The 21,220-nt window shown below is 31.5% G+C and overlaps 1 pseudogene; it reads right to left on the bottom strand.

The window, feature by feature from the left end:
* Window positions 1-20,608, bottom strand: part of LOC128547805 (uncharacterized) — a 33,831-nt pseudogene extending 13,223 nt beyond the window's left edge.
* Window positions 20,609-21,220: the final 612 nt, after the last annotated feature.

The following is a 21,220-nucleotide window of genomic DNA, read 5'->3' as shown; positions in this document are numbered from 1 at the left end:
TAGTAAAAAATTTTTAAAAAAGAATTTGAAATTTTGGAAAAAGAAAAAAAAAAGTAAAAAAAATTTTTTCCCAAATTTTTTGAAAAAAAACAAAATTATGTAGTTTTTATTTTTAAAAAACTTGAACTTTTACACAATTAGGGTTAAAAAATTTAAAAAAAAACACCAAAAAATTAACTTTTTAAAGAAAGTCCTTGGTTTTTTAAAAATAAAATTGATTTTAATACCCCAAAAAAATTTTAAAGCACTAAAGGCAAAAAATTCATTTGGAAAAAGGGCTTTTTTAAGTTTAAAAAAAATTCTGTATTTGGTTTAAAACGATGGGAATTTACGCAAGAGGGTTAATATTTAAAAAAAATCATGATTAAAATATTTTATTAAAAAAACATAGGGCCCAAAACCCTTTATTTTTTAGTTCAAAAGATGTTTTCCCTTTAAACCCTTTTTTGGTTTTTATAGAATAAAAAAAGTTTTTTTATTAAACGACCTTGTTATGTTGGGTTGGGGCATTCTTGTTTTTTCAAAATTTTTTAAATGTATGATTTTCATTATAAATTTTATTAAAGGAAAAATACGAGGATAATTGTAAATTTTCTATTTTACTGGGCACGGGTTCTTTTTGTTATGAAAAAAAAACCAAAAAATGCATAAGAGGGTTTTTTATAAGGGAAAAAAGATTTATTTGTTTTTTTGTGATTAAAGATAGTTTAATTTTAAAAAATTTTTTTTTGATAATAATAAAAAAGTTTAAATTTGGAAAAATTTAAAAAATGAAGCTTTCCGGTGTAGAAAATTTTTGAATTTGTCGGGTTAAAAAAGTAAAATGTAAATTTATATTTATTAGAAAAGAAGTTAAAGTTTAAAAAAAAATGTTTAAAAGGGAAATTAAAAAAAAATTGTTTTTTAAGGGAAAACAAAAGTTTTATAAAAATTACAAAGATACAATTTTTTTAATTCAAAACCCCAAAAATAATCACACCTTTAAAGTTATTCGTTCTAATAAACACAAACTTTCCAGTTAAAGTTTTAAATAAAACTTTTTATCATGGTTTTGATGATAAAAAATATATTCCCTTTATAATGGATTGCTACAATTTGCGTATTCCCTTTAAAATTTAAATTAAAAAATTAAATTAAAACTTAAATTTTAAAAATTTAAAATTAAATTTCCCCTTTAAAATTTAAAAATTTAAAATTTAAATCTTTAAAATTAAAAATTTAAAATTTTAAAAACCAAAATTTTAACTGAATATTCTAACGTTTTAAAAAATTTAAAAATAAATAACATCATTTTTTTTTAAATTCGTTTGCATAAAATTTAATAGAAATAGATTCATTTTTTCTGTTATTTTTACATGATAACTTTGAAGAATTACATTTTCTTTTTTTTTTATTTGTAATTTTAGCTTCTCCTTTATTAATTTAATTGCATCAACAAGAATAATTAAAATGCAATTAAAATTAATTGTTACATTATTACCATTTGAACTAAACCAGGACTAGCATTTACAGTTTTCCATTGAAATAATCCACTATCAGTATCTTGAGTATACTGTTAAAAAACAAGGAGGTTTTTTTATTAATTGTCTTTCTATTTTATTTACTTTTTCATTTATATTATTGAATATTCCCATTATATTAATTTTTCCCAGTTAAATTTCAGTTAAAAAAATGTCCTTATTAGTTAAATAATTTATAATAGTTTGTTCATTTACTCTTGATTATAAATTTTTTAGTATTTATAAATAAATACATACAATGGTACTTTGTTTTGTAACATTTTAATGAAAAATAAAACAATAATATCCCCCAAGCATACTTGTTTTGTCTTGTATTGAACTTGTTGTATTTTACATTTGGTATTATACTGATTACTTCTTTTGGTGGAGGAAGTCCAAATGGGTCAAAGTACAAAGTATTCAAGTAAAAAACCCAATGTGTTCCAGGCCCAAAACAGAGTCGTCCAAATTTTAAATTTCCACACTCGTCCTTTTTTTTTAAATTTTAATAAATTATTTCTACAAATACACCCCTAAAGTTTTTAATTTTTAATTGGTTTACCCATTGTTCAATTTAAAAAGTTAGATATTGGTTTGTTTATAAATTTTATTCCTTTTTACTAAATTTTATTTTCTTTTTTTTAAAATTTTATTTTTTTTTTACTATAGGAATTCGCCCTGTAAGGTCTCCGTTGTGAATCAATCTGTATACCCTGGCCATGTCCCTTACCACTTAACAAGATGTAATCAAAGGTATTCCTAGACTAGCAGCCAACATACCTAAAAAGCCACCGTCTTTTTTTTGTTTTTGTGTTAATCTAATCACTCCAGATCCTACTAGTTGCTTTTTTTGATTAGGTGTAAGATATGGTGATATCATATTTTCTTATCATTAGCTACTGAAATCATACATTTCCAAGTATTTTACTGACACCAGTACTGGCTAGCCCAGACAAAGCGCCAATGCCTAGGGGGGCTAATATTTTTGGAGCTATTTTTGCTGCCATTGGAAGAATTGTTTTTCCTAACAAACCAGCTAAAGCTCCTAAAAATCCACCATTTTGACCTGACTGGACATTTGGTTTTTTGAAATTGTAATTTCTAATCCCTTATTATTTGCAACAGCTTTTTAATTTGATTAATTTGTGTTTTTGTTAAAAGTAAAGGGAAGTTTCCATGTAATTGTTCATGTTTTAATCTAAAAGTATGTGGAATTTTGTTGTTGTAGGCTCGGGCTAAATTTTTTTTTGTCCATCTGAAAGGGTTTAAAACTTTATATTCAATATAATTTGATGACATTATATACTTTATATTTATTTTAATTTATATTATTTTATTTAAACAATAACAAGTTCAATTTTAAACAATAACAGTTCATTTCCAATAGTATTATTTAACTGTTTCCTCATATAATACAATTGCGAAAAACACGAATATTAGCTGCCGGTGGATATTTAATTTAGCTGTTAATGTAATTATGCTTAGGATCTTCTGTTATTACTTCCTTTTTATATTCCAAGTTAAAATAAATTAAATCCAAAAAAAATATTTAAAATTTGATCTATTTAGCAGACTTCCGTAGTCTTATTATTTTGTTTTAAAATAATATTAATTACATATCATATATTCTTGATATATTTGTGTATTCTGTTTTGGATAAAAAACACCTTTACCAACTCAAGACGACAAGAGCTCAAAGTGAAATTTTCATTTGCTGCATTAATTTTTAATGTATCTAATAAATGTGGATTAATGTTCTTGTGAATTACTTTTATCAGGTCGTTGTAAATAAACAAATACATGTTGTGGTTTGTTACCCCAGCTGTTTTTTCTAAAGGTTATATTAGTTTGTTGTGTATCAGTGATTGGGGTCATCATTTCCCTAAGGTATGACCATCTTGCTTTTGAAAATCTTTCAGTAGCAATTAGTTCAAACCCAAATTCATTAAAAACCAAAAAGTGGAACCATAGAATAATTTTGTTACAATTCCCCTACCTGGATCAGCAGCATTAGCTCTAAAAATTAATTCTTCATCATCTGTCAGCTGCAATGTTATTTGAATTTGACTTGGAGGTTAATATTAGTTTCTAAACCCTGAAAAATGATTAATTTTTTAAATGGAATTTTTAGTTTTTGGGCTCAGCACCACCTTCGATTAATAACTTCCTAGTAGAAAAAACCACTATTATATTTAGCTTGGGCAGGTCTGTTTTTCAGTGCCAGCGTCAGTATCTAAATAAAAAAAACTCATTTGTTCCAGTTGTTTTGCTAATCTTCAGATAGTTCAACCAAACTCTTACATTTGTTATTTGTATAAATTATTACAATCATATTACAATTTTTCCATTTTGTTTAACCACTAACTGATCAATTAATGAAGCTGCATTATTAATTAAAGCAATTTGATCTCCATCACCTTTAATTATTACCATTAGAAAGCTTATTTATTTTAAAAACTTACTTCAAAAAAAACCATTAAACCAATCAAAATATGAGCTTCTATCATTAATTGTAAAGTGATATCCGTTTTTTTGTTGCTTAACATTATTTCCTAGGACAGATATTAAAGCTGTATCTAATTGAATAGGAGTTAATTCATTATCTTTCGCAAATTTTGTTTTGTTCTAAACATGTATATATTATATATTATTTTTTTTTTTTATTTTAGTTTTTATTTTATTTTTATTTTATTTTTTATTAAAGTTAAACTTTATTTTTTATAAATTAATCTGTTAATACGTTTACGTGCCCCAGATCCTGACAATATTTTATTTATTCTCATATGAATATCCTCCTCATTATTTATATTATTTTATTATTTTTTTTAAATTATTATTTTTATTATTATTTTTACTGTTATTCTTTTCTTGTAATTCCTTAGCAATTAAATTACCAACGCCGGAGCAGGTTTCTTTTTAAGTTTTTCAACAATTTTATCAGCAGCTAAATTTCCCAACTTCTGTGCCAACCTTTTTTGTTCCACTTTCAAGTGCTGCTTTTCCTGCTTTTTCCCAAAAGGGTTTTTTTTCCGCTGTGCCAATTGAAGATGCAACTCCGCTTGAAAACAATTTCGTTAAAGTGTCAAAGATACTGTTCCATGTATGATTTCTTTTCCCGTGTGAGCATCAACATAAATAAATATTCCTTTATTTTTGTCATAAATTTTTTTGACATTATATAAAACTAAAATTTATAATTTCATAATTAAAGTTTTAAAACTTTAGTTTTAAATTTAAATTTCTTTTAAAATTAGTGTAAAACTTGTTTCAACCTCATTAAAATTAAATTATTCTACAAATACATCTGTAATATATATTCTTTATTGAATTTTTTAATTATTTTATTAATTTCAGAATATCCAACTCTTTGGGGTTTTCTTTTGTAAAGGATTGCTCTTGTTAAATCTGCAGTACTTAAAGCATAAATAATATCACTGAAATTACCATCAAAAAGGGTGAATTATCAATAAGATCACAATTGAATGAAAATTGTATTAAAACAGAGTTAGTTATATTCGGTGTTGTAGTTCCCCATTCGGTATTTTTCAATGCTTTTTTCTCAAATCCAAGCAATGTATGAAAATTGACATTCTTAAATCCAACATAAAATTATCTGTAATTAAAATCAAAATCTTAAAACTACTTAAATCAAATTCCAAACTTATTGGAGCAATTTCTGATTTATTAAATTCAAAATCATCATTACTTATTAATGTTTCCCTAATAAATTATTAATATCTGTGTAAATGTAAGAACCGTTTGTAAATATAATATTTTTCCCATTCTTTCCCATTATGATAACGAATTTTTTATTGTCATATTCATCACTAATATTATCCCAAGAGTAGGTCATAGTGTTAATACTATCCAAACAACAACATAAGTTTTATTTTTACTAAAATTAAAGAACGACTAAATCTGATTGTAAAATCACTCGTTATTTTTATTATTCTTTAACTGTTTCAGAACTTAATACTATTTTTTGTTCCATTTATATATTCAAGAAAATAATTTTTATATAACATTCATGTTGTTCTGGTAAAAGTGAATTCATTTTTAATAGTTATCAATTATTCTAATACCTTCATTTTTTAGTTCTTCATTATTATTTCCAGCATCATTGAACCACAATTTAACTCCAAGTCATTAACCAATTCTTTTGGATTACATGGACAAACGTCATAACCTTGTCCTCTAATTACTTTTTTAAATTTCATAGATCTTTTATTGATAGGTAATCCTGACTTTTCTGTTAATTCTTTAAATTTTTTTATTGAATTGAATTGAATGTTTTTTATTATTGTTATATCTTTAATTAATCAAATCAATTAAATCATTATCTACTTCAGTATTAATTACTTTTTTTCCAGTTATTCTCCTTAGCAATTATTTGTTTTGACCATAAGTTTATTTAAGTTAATAATTAAATTACCATATTGTCCATTTGGTGAAACTTTATATGGATTGTGATATCTTATTCCTTTTCCCATATACTTTTTCCTGTTTCTAGAATATAATTGATCGTTTCTCTATATTTTTTAAAAGTTTCCTTCTCGGCTATAATTGCTTCCTGTTGCTTCAGATCATGATCTGTTTTGTTTGTCTTTCTAGTTATTGCACCAGATTTGCTACCCAATTTTTTTATTTCATCCGATACATGTTCTATGATACCCTCTACTTTTCTCTAGTCATTCTTTATTAGGATTTTAGATTTCTGTGAAAAAGTTAAACACTTCTGTGGTGTGTTATATTTTTTATCTATAAGTTTAAATCAATTTCTTTATTAAATCAATTGTAAATTCTTTTGGTCTTGTCCCAATTCTTTTTCTTCTGATTCTTAAAAGAGATTCTTTAGTGTCTTCAAACTCATCACCATCATCCTTTCCCGTACCCAAAACCCCACAATGATCTTCAGGAGACCCTGAAATTTGGTGGGGGTTCTTGGAATAGCTTTTGGAAAAAACCCTGATATGTTTGTATGTCTTTCATTTCATCACCTAGTAACGCTAATTGCTCCTTAATTCCAGGTTAATGCTTTTAACTGACTTGATAATTGTTCTTTTTGAACTTTCTATTTTTCAGTAATTGGTTTTAAATTTTAGTAAAACATTTCCCGATTTTTTAGCTTTTCTTATTTTTTCTCTCATTATTTCTTCTCTAAGATTTCTCATCTTTTGCCCGACTAATTTTTTTCTTATTATCTTTCATTAAGTTTTGATTGATTTATATAATTAATTTAAGATAATGTAAAATAATGTAAATAATGTAAGATAAAGTAAAATAATGTAATATAAAGTTTTAAAACTTTAGTTTTAATTATATAAATGGAAATTCCAAATTATGATACAAAAGTGATAAATCCATAACTTTAAACAATTTTATCCTTTTAGCCAGTTCATGTTTTAGAATGTTAATATGTGGATCTTCTGGATCTGGAAAAACAAATACATTAATTCATATACCGAAAACCTCTTATATATTATGATAATTATACTTATATGCTAAAAACCTGAACAATCTAAATATCAAGATTTAATTAACAACTTAAGTCAAATTGCAAAAAAAATTAAAGTAGATTTCCCAATGAAAAACTTGAATATTCAGCTGATCCCAACCAAATTGAACCTTGTGAGAATCTTGAATCAGAAAAACAAAAAGTTTGTAATATTTGAGATTTTGTTGTGGGAAAATAAAAAGTTCAAAAAGAAATAACAAAATACTTTATTCAAGGACGTCACAAAAAACTGTTGTGTTATTTATTTAAGTCAGTCTTACTATAAAACACCAAAAGATTTCGAATTAACTGTCACATTATATTTTATTTGAAGTCCAGGTAAACGGAGAAAATGATATGATTGTAATGAACAAAATATTTGATCGTGATTCATTGCAATGCAAACAAATCAAAAAATATGATTTCTTATATATTGACAAACCAAGGAAGTTTTTAAGAAAAAACTTTACTGGTAATATATAGATGGGTGTTTTTAATGATACAAAACAAATAAGTGAAACTGAAAGTGTAAGTAAAGTTAAATTTGATATTGATTTAAGTGATTATGCTACTAAAAAACAATATAAAAAAAAACTTAGAAAGGACATGGAATCATATCTTCACAGAAATAAGGACTTGATAACACAATGAACAGGCAAATTTGATATGGGGGGTAATAAATAATTAACCTAGGAAATCCAGATAAATCCACCCATGTAGTTTCAAGACGGTTTGTGTATAAAAAAGTTCAAAGTGTTAATAGATGACTATAATCTTTAAGATATTAAAAGTATAAAACAGACATTTAGAAGCAGAAGTAAAGAATATTGAAAAATTAACAAAAGATTTTAAAAAGAATTCATTATTAATAGTTGAATTACAAGGTAAAATTGGAAAGAAGAAATGAAAGCTATGGTTGATTCTATTAAAGAACTTGAAGAGAAATCTGATTTGACAGATGACAACATAAAGGGAAATATTTCGAGTTAATTTAAACATTTTATTCACCCAAATTCAAGAATTAAAGATAGTATGAATTTTAAACATGAAAAAAACTAAAAAACAAGATTATTGAAGCTGAAAAAAAGTTACAAATATGTATCAGTTAGAAATCAGAACAGAAATAAATAAACTAAATTTCTGAAACTGAAAAAAGCATAAAGATTTATTAGAATTAATTTCAAATAAACTTGCAGAAAATAAGCTGAACTGGAAAAGGCAGCTTCACAAAGAGGTGATGATCATGACACAGCATTAGAGGATTTTAAAAAAGAAATTAATTCTAAAATAGAATGACTTTAAAAAACAAATTCGAAATTGGATAGTATTGTTGACAACCGTCATAATTTAAAGTATGCAGACTTAAGTAATATTTCAAAAAAATTACAGAGAATATGACGCAGCTTATGCTAAAGTTGAAGAACATAAAAATGAACTGGACTTTGTAGTTGAAAAATCTTAAACAAGGAGAGTTAATTCTGCTAATATGAAGCAATTACTGCTAATACTGAAGCAATTAATACAGTTAATAATCAGCTAGAAAATTTGAAGAAACAACTTGTAGACCTGATTAATAATGTTGATGCACGTTACAATAGCAAGTTACGAGAGTTAAGTAAACTTAAAGGTTTATTTTCAAAAGTATTAATGAATTAATGATAAATTTAATGATTTAAAATTAAAAAAATAATAATGTTTTGGGCCCCTGCAGTTAAAAATATCGGATAAACAAGGAGAATCAATCACTGCTAATACCCAAGTAATTACTGCTAATACTAAAGCAATAACCGCTAATGTCGGAGAAATTTCTACTAATGATGAAAAAATTTCTAATAATTGGGAAAAAATTATAGAAGTAAAGATGCTTTCTTTTAAAACAAGAAACACAATTAGCTAGAACAAAAATACTGTTTACAATTTTTCTGCTTCTGAAGTTGCTACAACAAAACGAGTTGATGATTTAGCTGAAATAATTCTTAAACTTAAAAAGAAAGACAGGAAAATAGAAAAAAAAAAGGGTAGAGGAAGTGAAACATGAAAATGTTTCTCTTTGAATACTATTATAATCATACTTTTGATTACATACAAATGAAAAAGTATTTTGACCGTCGCGGTGCCTGGATTTCATTCAACATAAAAAATATGGCCCATCTGAACTATTTAAATATATTGAAATAAGACCTGAATTTTTGTAGATTATAAAAATTTTATAAAAACAAACCAAGAATATAAATAGATGTACTAGATATGCTTTGAGTGGTGTGTTTATAGTCAGAAAAACCGGAAATTATATAATAGTATTAAGATTTTATTAAAGGGTACGAGCTCTTAGGTGAACCGGTTTAAAACCCACTAAAAGCCCAATATCACATTTTTATATTTTGGTGGCGGAAAATTTTAGACCTCAGGATGATGTTTTATTTTTGATATATTTGATAATGTAAATATAACAGCTGAGGCAGTGAGGACTTTGACACTGATAAGTTAATATCTATGTATAAAAAAAATTAAAGTTTATCTAAAAAAAGGAACAATGTTTGATATTCATCCTTATGAGGATTCAGCATCTACAGAAGTAACATTTATGCTTTTGATGGGTAGTTACATTAGATTCTACATATCGGATGAACCTGTATCTTATGATGGAAACGACTTTTGGGTTAAAAGTTTAATTAAAGTTTTAATTACTATGTGTACCCTAATAATATACTTACTAATTGAAAATAAAATCAAATACCTTTACATTTTTCAAAAAAATAATCTGCCAAAAATTTGCCAAAAAGTTTGTCAAGTTGGCAGACATTGTCACATGCTGCCACTTGGCAGAAAAATGGCAGGCTTTTGTTGGTTGAATTTGTGTTTGCCAACGTTCCCGCCAAAAGTTTTTCAAGTTGGCGCGACTGCCACATTGTTGCCACTTTGGGAGGATTTTGGCAATATTTGGTTGGGAAATGTTTAAACATATTTTACTATAGGTTTTAACAATAATTTGTTAAAATTTTTTTTAAATTTTTTGAAATTTGGGCGCATTGGTCGGTTTAGGTCAAGGGTTAAATGTTAAATTAGATTAAACTGCGCTCGCACCATCCTTTCTTATACTACTAAAATGATGGTAAAAGCATATTTGATTACATTTTTCCTCAAAACTCATTCCCCAGGTAGTCATTTTGCTCCTACCCTAACATAATTTCGTGATTTCGTACTAGTCATTTCGCTCCTACCCTAACTCTAGGCGTCATTTTGTTCCTACCCTTACCCTAGGCGTCATTTAGCTCCTACCCTAACCGTAACCCAAGGGTATGCACCGTGGTTAGCGAAAGTAAGTTGGAAAGCACCGTGGTTAGCAAAAGTAAGGTGGACAAGCGCCGTGGTTAACAAAAGTAAGGTTGATAAGCACCGTGGTTAGCAAAAGTAAGGTGCATAAGCATCTGGGTAAGAAAAGCTAAGGTGGGTATGCACCGTGGTTAGCGAAAGTAAGCTGCAAAGTTCCTTGGTTTGCAAAAGTAAGGTAGAGAGGCACCTTCGTTAGCAAAAGTAAGGTGGATAAGCACCGTGGTAAGCAAGAGTAAGGTGGGTAAGTACCTTGGTTAGCAAAAGTGAGGTGGATAAGCACCGTGTTCAGCAAAAGTAAGTTGGTAAGCACCGTGGTTAGCGAAAGAAAGGTGGATAAGCACCGTGGTAAGCAAAGTAAGGTGCATAAGCATCTGGGAAAGCAAAGGTAAGGTGGGTATGCACAGTGGTTAGCAAAAGTAAGCTGGCAAGTAGCCTGGTTTGCAAAAGTAAGGTAGATTCGCAACTTGGTTAGCAAAAGTAATGTGGATAAGCACCGTGGTGAGCAAAAGTAAGGTGGAAAAGGACCGTAGTAGCAGAGGTAAGGTGGGATAAGCACCGGCTTAGTAAGTAAAATATCTCAGTTTTCCACTCGTTTCCAGCTCTTATAAACTACGCTATATACCGGTATTAACACGGTTCGTAGGTATCTGTTTGGGAAAAATTTTCGCACTAAGTTCGAATACCTGGTACGACTCTACGGCTCAGCACACAGCATGCAAGGAGCCCGGGTAGTGTTATCTTGGACTTTGATGACAATTTTTTAATGTTTTCCGCCCTGGTCTAAGCTTTATGGCCATTGCATTTACCAATATAAACACGTTCTATAGCTATGCCTCTGGCTATTCGTTCCCACCAAGTTCGTATTCTACAACCATCCCTATGTGTCAAGGCATCCCCTGAAGGGGACCTGCAAGTGCGACATATGAAAATAACACTATTTTCACGTGTTTCCTATGTTCTGCACCTAGTTCGGCACGTACGACTAGTCATCTTCTCGTGTGATACATGTTAAGTACTTTGTTCCCTGCTATCATTTCATACCCAAATTCGAACACCTGCAATAGCACCAATAGCACCAAGTGTCCCGGAGTTCAAACGTAATATATGTATAGTAGGACACACTTAGAAATTTCACAATGTCAAGTTTCGCCTAAAATGAAACGCAACTCATGTTTACCACGGGATATCTTAACAACGGTCCCCTTATACGATTTAATGTCATCTCAGCAACTTCTTCCAAAAAAGTTACAGCTACAAAATGAAGGTGAAGCGTCTCCATATCTTTTTCAATGACCCAAAAAGGGCGGCTAAGTGTCCAGGCAGTTCAAACATACATGCATCGTACGACACGATTGATTTCACCGTTTCAAATGTCAACCAAAAATTTAGTACATAATATCTTACAACCGATAACTTATACGATTAATGTCATCTCAAGACAGTTCTTCAAAATGTTACAGCTACAAAAAGATGGTAAAAGCATCTCCGTATATTTACAAATGATCAATGACGGGTTTCCAAAAGCATGTCAAAAAAGCAAAAATTACAACAATTTTGAAATTTTTCTACAAGTCATAAAAAACTGTCATGCGCATGTCCAATCTATTCACGTGATATTTGTTTTCATTTTTCCTCAAAACTCATTCCCCAGGTAGTCATTTTGCTCCTAACCCTAACCCCACCTAACCCTATACCTACAAAACGGGTTACAGGATAGTATGCTATCACAAAGAAATAAGCGGCAATCGGATAAAAATGCGCTGTATGTAAGGCTAAAATAGCTATTTTCGCCATTCCGAACGGCAAGGGACTCTGATTTCTGTACTTCTGTTAACGCACACATGAGATCATGCGCTGTTTAGGGTATGATTGTTAAGCTATATCCCGTACCTACAGAACCATGTGTTAAAAAGTATGCTATCACAAACTGATAGTTGGCAATAACAGCAAAATGCGCTGTAATTAGGGCTGAAATCGCTATGTTCGCACTTTGGGAAGGCCGGGCGCTGTAAATTCTGCTCATCTGTTAACGCACACAGAGAACATCTGGCTGTTCTTGGCATGAGTCTTTAGCGTAGAGCCATACCTACAAAACATGTATAGAATGGTATGCTATCACAAAGAAATAAGCGACAATCTGATAAAAATGCGCTGTATATAAGGCTAAAATGGCTATTTTCGCCATTCCGAACGGCAAGGGGCTCTGATTTCTGTACTTCGGTTAACGCACACCGGAGATAATGCACTGTTGAGGGTATGATTGTGCTTAGCTGTGTCCCATACCTACAAAAACATGTGTTAGAAAGTATGCTATCACAAACTAATAGTCGGCAATAACAGAAAAATGCGCTGTAATTAAGGCTAAAATCGCTATGTTTCGCACATTTGGAAAGCAGGGGGCTGTAATTTCTGTTCTCCTGTTAACGCACATAACGAATATCTGTCTGTTTACGGTATGATTGTTTAGCCGAGTCCCGTACTTATAAAACGAGGTATACAATAGTATGCTGTCACAAAGAAATAAGCGACAATTGGATGTAAATGCGCTGTAAATAATGCTAAAATATCTATTTTCGCCCTTCAGAACGGCAAAGGGCTCTAATTTCTGTATTTCAAAATCCATGCATGAATGACAAAGATATGGACCGGACACGCTCATCAATGCACTATCAAGAATATGACCTTTAATGTCTAAGTGTGACCTTGACCTTTGTGCTAGGGACCTAGGTCTTGCGCGCGACACGTTGTCTTACTGTTGTACACATTCATGCCAAGTTATTTGAAAATCCATCCATGGATGACAAAGAAATGGACCGGACACGAAAATTGCGGACAGACCGACAGCCTGACAGACGGTTCAAAAACTATATGCCTCCCATGGGGGCATAAACATTCTAGAAAGTCAGACAAGGAGCATTTGTGTGAAATAATTCTAGGATTGTGCTACTTTTCTATTATATACATATAGGGAAAAATGACCATGCCATCTGGCAGCCAATTTTTATTTCCAAAAAGGACCATAATTCAGCCAAAATAAATGACAGAGTTATGTACTGTTGCCTACATTTAGAAGTTATGGTAAACAAGTGATAAATGTTTTAAAGCCATGTGTCAAACAGTTTACACATACACTGTAATATGAACCGAACGAAAAACTGAACCAAAATGTGTCATTTAAAACTAAAAGGTGCCATAATTCAGCCAAAATTTATGATGGAGTTACAAACTCTTGTCTAAAATTGGAAAAGGTGATGTTACACAGGTGTTGAAATTTTCAAAGCTTTTTCTCGAATGGTTTCATCAAAATGTTGACTGGTACGAAAAACTAAATAATGTTGTGATGCTGACGCCATTGTGAGTAGGATAGCTACCCTATTCTTCACTTGGTCGAGCTGGGTTAGGGTTAGGGTTAGGGTTAAGAGACCCAAGATGGCCTGAGAAACACACCGTAACACACTGTAACAGTGTAAACATGTTTGACCTAGTGAATTCATGGAAAAAAATATTCTTACCAATTACCATTAAAATTGGAGCAAAAATCTTGATGATCAACAATTATTTTCTTTGCTTTGACCTTGTGACCTAGTTTTTGATCCAAAACGACCCATATTCAAAACTGACCTAGATTTTATTAAGGCTATCATTCTGACCAAATTTCATGAACATCGGTTGAACAAAAAACAGCCTCTAGCTCATACTCTGGGTTTTTCTTTGATCTGACCACTCTTCTTTTTGAACTTAAATGACCCATATTTAAATTCAACCTAAATTTCATCAAGGCAATCATTCTGACCGAATTTTATGAAGATCAATTGAAAAATACAGCCTATCACATACACAAGGTTTTTCTTTGATTTGACCTAGTGGCCTACTTTTTGATCCCAGGTGACCCATATTCGAACTCAACGTAGATTTTATCAAGGAAATCATTAATGTTAAATTTCATGAAGATCAATTAGAAAATACAGCCTCTATTGTATACACAAGATTGTCCTTGATTTGACCTAGTTACCTACTTTTTGACATCAGATGACCCATTTTCGAATTCGGTCTAGATTTCATCAGGATAATCATTCTGTCCAAAATTCATGAAGACTACTTGAACAATACAACCTCTATGCACACACACGTTTTTTCTTTGATTTGACATACCGGTAGTGGCTTACTTTTTGAACCCATATGACCCATTTTCGAACTTGGCATTTCTTAAAAATTTGTTGTAATACACAGACATCAGCTACTGCATTGTGAGCTTCATGTGAAAAATCTTTGCCTAAAATACTTGTTGCAAGACATTCTTGCTTATGAGACCCTTCTTTAAAAATTTGTTTGTATTACTTTAAAGTGTCAATAAACCCATACACATTTTCACTGAACTTCTTAAGTAAATTTGTAGATTTTAAAGCATTTGATAATACCTGACAATCAAAAGACTGAATATTGTGTCCTACAAGAACATTTCTTTCACTTTCTGATAGGAAGTTGATGAACTTTTTCAAAGCTTCGCTTACAGAAAATCTCTCTACAGGAACTCCTTTGTGAAACAATTGATTGTTTACAAAAATTATGTTGGTAATCTCAGCAGCCTTGCCGCCGATTTTAACTGTTGGCTGAACATAACAGTTGAATGTTTTATCTTCTCGTCTAGCACTTATCTGTATTATATGACTTGTTCTCTCTGAAATCAGGATCAAACAAGATAATTACATTTTGCTTTTATAAAATAAGGCAACATAATGCAGTGGTAGATTTAATTTTAAGCGTCTTAATTGTAAATATACAAAACAGATATGATTTCTTATCAAACTTTACCGTTACATTACAGAGAATCATAACCTGAATACATCTGCTATATTCATAAGATGTAATAATCTAAATAAGTTATATAACGGACTTGCCAGCATATATCTTGCATCCAGTAAACAACAAATTAGGTCAGTATTACTGTCCCATCAAGAAGAGTATGTAAATAAGAGGTCATAGAACATTAAATGCCCCCTTGCTTCATTCACTAACTGCACAAGAAACAGAGATTATCTGGTCACTGTGCACAGGATCTTAGACATACTGACCTCAAACCAGTAATAGATAGTAGAAGGGTAAACCTTTGACCTTTACCTGTGACCTTGACCTTGAACTGACATGGCTGATTTATAAATTCTGCACACTGTCTTGATGAGGTGATCATTTGACCCAAGTTTCATGAAAATCCTTCAATGGGTTATGGAGATACAGAGCTAAAGGTCCGAATACATCTGCTATGAGACCTTGAGTTGTGACCTTGACCTTGAGTTGACATGGCTGACTCATGAGTTCTTGATGAGGTGATGATTTTACCCAAGTTTGATAAAAAACTATCAAGGGTTTTAGGAATACAGAGTGGACACAAAATGGAAGGCTCAAACCTTTGACCTTAAGTTTTGACCTTGACCTTGAGCCGGCATGGCTGACTCATATGTTATGCACATTGTTTTGATGAGGTGATCATTTGAACCAAGTTTTATAAAATTCCTTTAAGGGAATTAAGAGATACAGAGTGGACACAAAATGGAATGCTCATACCTTTGACCCAGAGTTGTGACCTTGACCTTGAGCCAACATGACAGACTCATGTGTTATGCACATCATCTCGATGAGGTGATCATTTGACCCAAGTTTCATGAAAACCCTTCAAGGGGTCTAGGAGATATGGAGCAGACACAAAAGTGTTACAGACAGACAGACTGAAGGATGGACGGAGATCATTCAATTAAACCATCCCCCACACTTGTTGCGGGGGATCAAAAAATGTCTCACCAAGCCCAGTTGTTTCTAAATCAAAAAAGATCTCTGTAACATTCTCTACATTCACGCTGTCTGTCAAAGGCTTGAAATGGGCTGGAGGAATAGACGAAACATTATATGCCGTTTCACTTGACTCCTTCATTTCTAATCCTGTTTCATACGTTGATCCCTCCTTTGTTTCATAAAGTTCTGACTTTGTTACTCTGAATAGCAAAAATATATCTGTCAATTCAACATGGTCAAAGTGACCATTGGAGGTGTACACTGTTATAGAAGTTCTAACAGATTAAAAAAAATAGTAAACAGTTTCGCCAAGTATAATATAAATTAGGTAGCTTAATATCCAGGATATCAATGATTTGATACAAATTTTTATTGACATTGTTTTTGGCCTTATGTACCACACGTTTGAACTTGACCCATATTTCATACAGTCCCAATTTCTGAAAACAATAGCACTGCCCTGCGGTTGTAGACGCTCATCTGATTTTTTAGTCTTTGCATAATAGAATATTGTTTTACCCATGACTTTGTAAGTTCAAAAGGGACCATTATTCTTGCAAAAAGCATTGTAGAGTGACAATATTTGCCGTGCAGAGTCAGCTTTTAATTGTGAATATATCAAGTTTAAAAGCAATAGTTTTCATCATTGAGGAGAACAGTTGACCTAAACACAAAAATATCAAAGAATTTTGTAAGTCCAAAAGGGGCCATAATTCCTACAAAAAGCAGGATGGATTTATGTTTCTTGCTAAACAGAGTCATCTATTGATGGTGAACAAGATTTGCAAGTTTTAAAGCAAAAGCTTTGATAGTTTGATAGAGAAAAGCTGACCTAACCATAAAACTTACCCAAGAAATCTGATTTTCTAAGTCAAAAAGGGGCCATAATTCTTGTTAAAAGCAGGATTGAGTTATGTTTCTATTGACGGTTAACAAGTGTTGCAAGTTTTAAGCAATAGCCGATGCTGATCAAGTTATGACATAACCTCTCATTTTTTCAAAAAAAGAAAAGATAGGCTAAAACGGCCTCTAACAAATTAACACAGGTTTTGTATGATATGACAGGTCTACCAACCTGTATCTTTCAAACTGACAGAGTTAAACATTTAGTTTTGAATACAAAATCATTTTGACAAAATTTTTATCCATAAATCCTTGTTTCGAAACTGACCTAGATTTCACAGAGACAAGTATTCTGACACAGTTTTATGCAAATGGAGCAGAAAATTTGGGCATCAGGGTGTGCTTGTAATAAACGACAGACTAATACAGTGACCTAACACTCAATACGGCCATTTACTGCCAATTTGAAGTAACTTTAAAACTGGACAATCTGTTTACACAAGAAGGTCATGATGACCCTGGATCGCTCACCTGAGTAATATGAGCTACATGTTTCAAATGTCAAACTGATGATAAAATATTAAGAATGTTAGTAGGTCATATTCATGGTTAATGAAATTCAGTTTTACGATTGGTATGCAAAACTGTGTAGGTCATCAACATTTCAAGGCTGTATCTTAAACAAGAGGACCATGATGGTCCTGAATCGCTCACCTGTCCCCACATGACCCAGTTTTGAACTGAGTATGACGTCGTTTTTTTCTATTATTTGACATAGTGACCTAGTATTTGAGCTCATGTGACCCAGTTTTGAACTTGACCTAGATATCGAGATAAAAATTCTGACCAAGTTTCATGAAGATCCATTGAAAAATATGGCCTCTAGAGAGGTCACAAGGTTTTTCTATTTTTAGATCTACTGACCTAGTTTTTAACCGCAGTTGATCCAGTTTCGAACTTGACCTAGATATCATTAAGATGAACATTCTGACTAACTTTCATAAAGATCCTATGAAAAATGTGACCTCTAGAGTGGTCACAAGCAAAAGTTTAAGCATGGACGCACGCACGGACGGACGACGGACGCTGCGCGATCACAAAAGCTCACACTGTCACTTTGTGACATGTGAGCTAAAAACAGGAAAGTAGGTCAGTAGGTCAAGGTCACAGTCAAGTGATATCATATTACTTGGGGTCATCAGGTAATTATGATTAAACAATCTTGGAAATAGGATCAGATGATATTTTAAGTATTTCTTCCTATATAACTTGCATAATAACTAAGTAACCCCAGGGCAGGACCTCTTTTCACCCCAGGGGTACAATTTGAACAATTTTGGATGAGGACCATAAGACAATGCTACAAACCAAATATCAAAGGTCTAAGTGTTGTGGTTTCAGAAAAGATTTTTAAACTTTTTTTCCTATATAAGTCTATGTAAAATCTGGGACCCCCGGGGCAGGGCCATATTTGACCCTATGGGGGATAATTTGAAAAGTCTTGGTAGAGGACCACTAGATGATACTACATACCAAATATCAAAGCCCTAGGCCATATAATTTTATACAAGAAGATATTTGACCCTAGGGGGATAATTTGAATAATTTTGGTAGAGGATCCCCAGATGATGCTACACACCAGATATCAAAGCCCAAGGCCCTGTGGTTTTAGACAAGAAGATTTTTAAAGTTTTTCCTTTTGGTTGCCTTGGCAACCAGAGTTCTGGATGGAATTTACTTTTTTGAACAATTTTGAAAGGGGGCCACCCAAGGATCATTCCTGTGAAGTTTGGTGTAATTCTGCCAAGTGGTTTTCAAGAAGAAGACTTTTTTTTAGAAAATGTTGACGGACACACAACGCACAACGGACACTGAGCGATCGCAAAAGCTCACCATGAGCCTTTGGCTCAGGTGAGCTGAAAATGATTAAATTTGATTTTGTTCTGCTAAAATACCTGTCTTTCTTTAGTTTATTTCTCAGTCGTTTTGCTTTTATGGTTGTTGCAATCGCTTTCTGTCTTCTCCGCTGTAAGTCCCTAAGCGTCATTGCCTTCTTTGTATGATCCCCAGGGGAAATGCCAATGCCTTCATTCACCTGTTAAAATTCATGAAATATTTAATATGCTGAATTGAAATGTGACATCAAAATACCAAGAAATCATCAATTTCAATAACTGCATTATTCTAAATAATGGTGTGTATAAACTGCACAGTTTGCATCGGAAAATTTTAATAGAGAAGTGTGGCATATATTTAACTGTATGACTCATAAAACCAGCAATAATATTGTTATATTTAAAAATTTGCAAGCATATATATATATAATGTAAAATGGCAGTTGAAAACACCTGAACACAAAATTAATGCAATACAACAGTAACATATCACAAAAACAGCAACAAAATGTTTTATCATAAACCTTCTTAAATTGTACTTATATAAAACCCAGTGATACAAGCCTCTGAACTATTTTTAAGTATTTTCCTCATATAACCAATATACAAGTGACCCCAGGGCGGGCCTCTTTTAAACCCTAGGGGCATAATTTGAACAATCTTCATAGAGGATCATTAGATGACGCCAAAGGTAGAGGTGCTACGCCTGGTGGTTTTAGACAAGAATACATTTTAAGGTTCCATTTCGGTATTTAATTCTTTGAAGAAGTTTGAAATTAGGCCACCTAAGGAACATTCCTGTAAAGCTTTGTTTAAATCTGGTAAGTGCTTTTGTAGAAGATTTTTATGCATATCTGACTACTGTCATCAAGAGGTCACAAAAGATCACAATTAGCCTTTGGCTCAGGTGAGCTAAAAAGACATCATGAAATCTCAGGTGAGCTAAAAAGACATCATGAAATATCTGTTAGTTTCAAATTTTCATCATTTTCTCTAGGGAAGTAGAAATTTTCATATCATAACATATTAAAAAATATTTTGTTAATTTGGAAGGTCAAAATAAAAAAAACAGTAATGTAGAACCTTTATATTTGTCTTACTTTCATTACATAGCTGTGTCCAATATTTTTTGTGCAACTGCTGCAGCCACTCTATATGACAGACTTCAAGTTGAGCTGAAATGCTTATTTTTGGGTGCTTAATCAGCTACCATTTTATTGAAGTTTTCGTTGGCCTGTGTACTACTCAAGGTAGACAACTGAGCACTATGTTTCATATATGACAGAAACAGCCTCTTTACAGAAGCCTGCCGTGCATCATCTTTGAGCACTTTTCCATATGGCAGGTACTTGTATACTGCTTTTGTGTTGGTGATGTGTCTACACCATTCTTTGTCACAACTAGAATGATCGCCAAATGGATGAAGATACATTGCAACCAGACCTCTTTCTATTGCTGCTGCATTTCCTCTACATTTCTTTAGCATCTCATTAAAGTTATTCAGGAAGCATTTAATCACTGTATAAGATAATATTTTGTGATTTTTTCATAGAATATAAGGCATTTGATATGATCTTTATAATGTGGTTGCTGTCAGACTTCTTCTTTATCTTTTGGTCAACATTTCTCCTAATTTTGGCAATTGTTGCAGAGTCTTCATCACCAACTATGGCATCTACATCTACACCCTTATCTACCATTCCTTTGGCAATCTCCTCTACCATATCTGCTTCCATAGATTTTGCACTTTTATCAAAATATTTTCTACAATGATCGACATTAGGTGCTACTGACCTTTTTAATGCGGTTTCACATGTTCGGCACGTTTTACATCTTACAGCAAACCCAACACATTTTCCAGTTTCTTCTCCTATTGCTGCAGCATGACCTTAAATAAAATTTTTTTTTAAATGTTGTCAATTAAATGCAGAGATACATATACACTTTAGTAATATAATATTGTACATTACAGAAATTGTACTAAAGTATGAACAGCAAGCTATTAATAAGATGCTTTTTCATCTCCTGTTTGTCATTGCGGGAGTGTAATAAAGCCATTACTTAAAAATGATAATACATAAGGGTCATAAAGCTTTGACGCCAACATCGTTTATAGTATAGGAGACGTTGGTCAAATTGAATTGTTTATATAGTAAAAAGAAATACAATATTTGATGTTTCCAGAGGATAAGCTAACATGTGATAAAAAGAATGTTTATTTGTGACGTTCAACATTAGATTTATTCTATTAAACTCGTTGAATAAAATTAATAAATGCTCAGCAGAGCCTCACATTTTTTATTCAATTCAACTTGTTTAATAAATTCATTATGAAAAGATACTCATGCAATATCCTCTAATTAACTTAA

Source organism: Mercenaria mercenaria, chromosome 13, assembly GCF_021730395.1.
Source record: "Mercenaria mercenaria strain notata chromosome 13, MADL_Memer_1, whole genome shotgun sequence".
Lineage (NCBI taxonomy): Eukaryota > Metazoa > Mollusca > Bivalvia > Venerida > Veneridae > Mercenaria > Mercenaria mercenaria.
The sequence above is the reverse complement of the archived record's forward strand: the minus strand, read 5'-3'. Positions and strand labels throughout refer to the sequence as shown.